Raw genomic sequence first — 4,601 nt, 5'->3', positions numbered from 1 at the left:
TTGTAATTGTGAGAGAGCCACAAACTCTCACTCTTTAAATACAATGATTCATGCACACATGGGCTGTTAACATTTGTAATCTCTTTTCCTGTGTTCTCACTGTTTCTCTGGCCTGAATCCCATCTTGCCTTGAGGTTTAGTCTTGCAAGATCTCTAACCTTAGAAACCCATTGCTCTAGTACGGCAAAACTGGACACTCAATCAGTAACTTGTGCCTCTTTAAGAGTTTTATAACAGGGCTGCTATTGTAAGATTTTAGCTGTTTTCAGCTAAAATGTAGGAAATGTAGTTCCTGATTTAAAACAGACGCTGCTATAGGCTGTTGCTGCCATCCAGACCTTATTTTGTGGGGCATCTGGATAGTAATCCCCAAGTGGTTAACACTTGGGCATGCCCATTCAATCTGCATTGTTATGTTATTGATAGAGTGCTTTCAGCCAGGGTGTAGACTGAATTTGTAATGAGTGAGAATAATTGAGTGCAGGAGTTATAACTTGTTTCAGAACAAGGAACATGACATCTGGCCACAAAGTCTATTCTACTGGTTGGATAAACTTTTGTTTAGATATTCCTTGAGGGATCTTTCCTGATAAAGTGCATTTTCTGCTAAGTTAATTATAAGTTAAGAAGATCATAATTTAATCAAGGCAGAGCTTTAGCTATGTTTGGCAAGTCAATAACCATTCCAGTATGGGTATGTGTAATGAGTCATAGTAAGTTTTAACTGAATGTCTTAATCACAAGAACCATTGGAATAGAAGAAAATCCAAACTAATTAGGTCTTTCTAGTCTAAAAATAAAATTGGGGGAAATGCACCATTTTGTTAAAACAATCTATTTCACTGTAAAAGATTATTCTTGTCATGATTGACCATTCCCATAATGAAGTCGGTGAATGTGCTATGACTGAAATGGGGAAGACCATATATTAATAAAAGATGAACTAGTCTGTGTAGCTAGCAATTTAGTATTTATTCCATGTCCCAGGATTAACTGGGGTACAGAAGTCTGGCAAAAAAAAATATAGAATGAAAATGTTTTGTATTGGTTTTAAAGCAGGACATAAAATAATCTTCTGATCTAGCATATTAATTTGTGTATCTGCATATATACAGATATATGCATACATATGCAGATATATATTTAGCATTTCTCTGGATTATGGTGTCATTTATATTATATCATATTCAGTAAGATTAGTAGGATGGCATAGCCAATCCCTTCAAGATATTTAAAGGTACGAAGTATGATGTCAATGGCTGTGGTGTAAAAGCCATAGGTAATAAGATGCCAATTCTTTGAGTACCCACATTTCTAATAATCTGAATGTGTTTCCTTGGACAAAAACTACTACTTTGTGGTTTCAGTATCTCAGATACCATTGTCAGTTTTAAATGTATGTAGGTAACAACTGTGGTGCTCAGTCAAGATGGACGTCTTTCTCTGTGGTATATGCCACGCAGAGAGGAGTGACAAAATCCAGGATGCAGTTATGCTGCCCTTGATTCCTGTCAATGTAATTGAATCTTCAGTTTTATCACTTCTCTCAGAGAAAAGGATCTCTACTATTGATGGAGAAATAGTGAGAAATTCCTGAAAATTATCACTGTAAAAGGGGTTTCACGTTTATGCTGAGGCCAACAAAGTCTGTGATGCCTTAAGTTGATGGAATTTCCTTAAATGTTGTTAATTACAATGGAGATGCATAGAGTTTGTATCAATTCCTGTCAATTAAATACTCTAATAATATCAGTATAGGTGTTAAAATAGAGAGAGCAGGGCACTGGATGAAACTATTGTGGCAAATAGCATAGTGAATAGGCAGGGAATACAAAAATAAACAGCGTAGGTACAAGTTGTGGAATTTCAGTTATTATTTAATAACTAAATAATGTTTAAAAAACTTGATAATTGATTTAATTAAGTTTAAAATGTATGTCTTTGCCAGAGAAAAACACAGACAACCAAAATGCGAACACTGAAATACCAACTAAATGAGTGGCATATTTACATGTTCTTATTGCCTTGGCATTATTGAAGGACCTGAAGCAGCAGAATAAAAGCTCAGAGGCACAATCTGGTTCTCCCAGCTTAACAAGTTACTCCATGTCAGGTGAGCCTTGCTAACTACTACCTGTGGGTGGTAAGTGCAAGCTAATATGGTTTACATTACCTGCCCTTAACTGGGGTCTCAGTTGACAGATTGCATTGCATCAGCTTCAGGCTAAGTGCGCTTCCCTGGACACCAAATCCTGGAGTCACAGTAACCTGGTTGTGTGCCTGAAGGGATCAGGTGGTAACATCAAACAAGTCTTGCAGGGATTACTTAAGACTTGACCAGCCCAGATTTTCTGCCCCATGACTGCAAATAAGGAATACATCCATACCTGCCTGCTCTGGTGGCTATAGATGACAATGAAGGCAAACCAGTGCAGACACATAGTTCAGGACATGGGAGCAGTCCTCCAAAAAGGGCTAAGAGCCTGCTCTCACCTTAGGAGCATTCAGCAGTGTCTATGAAAGCCAGTTCATCGTGGAATTGGGAGATCTGGGTACAGCTTTCACTCAGCAAGACACTTCAGTCCATGCTTCAGAGTAGCTCGTCCCTCTGAATGCAATGAAGCCTTCCACATGCTCACCCTGTATCTGAGCACCTCACTGAATACCTTCCTTGTAGCCCTTTTGGCCATCTGGGGATGACCTTGGTTAAGCCTCTGAGGAGCTCATTGTACCAGGGTGCTGCTGGGGCCAAGAATTTAGGCAGGTTCAAAGAAGAATTGGAAACTTGAACAAGTAACACGATTATCCAGAGCTATTATAGCTAATGCTAACAAAAACTTTGGAAGAGAGGTAAAGCCTCATGCTTCTGGGTGTAGGCCAATCTCTTGCTAACAGCTTAAGATCTCCAGCTCCCTAATACCTGCTTACAGAGGTCTTCCATGCACTGCTCTCCAAGCATTGGCCATCATCAAAGAATGATAAAAGATCAGATGTAATTTCAATCTCATCAGAAACACCAATTTTGTCATTTCTTGAATTGTTATACCCTCTCAGCCTGTCCTTTTTTTAACCTCTAAAATGAGAAATCATCAAACTTTAAAGGGAATTGTGAGTGCTTAGAAGCGCATTGGGTATTGCATCCTCTCCTAAAACAGCAGTGCTGTGAAGGTAAGGCTCACAGCCTGCACCCTACCAGTAGCAACAATAATAAGCTTGAGCCATGGAAAGATAGTAACTGATTGGAGTGAACTGGTTGTAGTCTTATATGTCTGAGCTAGCAAGGGTAAGCTCTTTAAAATTTTCTTTCTAAACAGAATGATAGAGATGAGAGCTGTTTTTTGAAAAAAAAGAATTCATCTTACTGAAAAAAAAGCCTCTTCCTAAAATAAAAAAGTTTCAAGGAAAATAACACTATTTTCCTCTCAAATTACCCATTCCCACTTTGTGTGTATGTATATATAAAAACTGTAAAGTTTGAGTTTAAAGACTGATTATAAAAGATTGCATAACACAAGTGTTCTGAATTCTTTGTCTACTAAAATCCAGCTTTTTGGATAGGTGACAAGTTTGTAATGCCTTTTCAGTGTGTATTTGGACGAGAACTCCATTAAATAATATTTCAGTAAGTGTAAAATGTGGCTTATTTTACCAATATCATCAATAAATGTAAAAATCATCTCCACAGAATATGACCATTCTGGGGTTTTGATATCAAAACTGTTACAGGCAATGGACAGGGGTCTCCAGCTAAGCTGCATCTTTGAACTGTCCCTGTGTTCATTTAAAATACAGGGGCAGTCACGTCAATGGAATGATTTACTCAAATGCATTCAGTTGTTTGCAAGTTTGATATCACTTATTTGGGGAAACAGAGGACTGTTGAGACCCTGGCATTCATATGCTCTAATGCTGTTCTGCTTTCAGAACTTCTGATTATCGGAGTCATGGGATAAATATGGATTTTTTTTTTGCATTGTAGGGTCTAATTGTAATGAAAAACAAAGCATAAGCTGTGTGCTGCGTTCAGCAGATGTAAGCATGCTTATAGGTGCAGACAGACAACTGCAATTATGTTAAAATATCTGCATCTCTTGTAATTAAATTCCAAGGATTTTAAATGGATTAAGTTAAATTCATCCAGCCCTCTTAGTGTGGACACAAGCACAGATGCTTTATACTGCTGTAACCACTTCTAGTGATACAACTGCATTCACGCTGACTTACACTGATTAAAACCAAATCACATCCAAAGGTAAAGTCACACTGGTTTAACTTTTGCACTTTAAAGGAGGAGTGAAACTTCTGAAAGGATGTTTTTATTTTTGTGCTGTGACAAACATGTTAAGGATGCCTGGAAACAAGCATAGGGTGATAAATTGTCACATTTAAAAACCAGCGTGTAAAACTAGTGCACAACAGAAACCCTGTCCTTCCAGCAAGGAGCAAAGCAGGGAACAGGGCTGCTGCATGAATTTTCCTGCAAGGTCTTTAGTAGCCAGACTAATCCCAGACACACCTCGTGCTGATCTTTACACACATCACACAAAACTTTCTGGGAGACTTTCATCCCCCAGTCCCTTGCTTACTTCATCTCCCAGCAG

Source organism: Pezoporus occidentalis, unplaced genomic scaffold, assembly GCF_034315485.1.
Source record: "Pezoporus occidentalis ecotype Australia unplaced genomic scaffold, CSIRO_AGI_Poc_V1 ctg6, whole genome shotgun sequence".
In the NCBI taxonomy this organism is placed as follows: domain Eukaryota; kingdom Metazoa; phylum Chordata; class Aves; order Psittaciformes; family Psittacidae; genus Pezoporus; species Pezoporus occidentalis.
Note: the sequence above shows the minus strand (reverse complement) of the source record.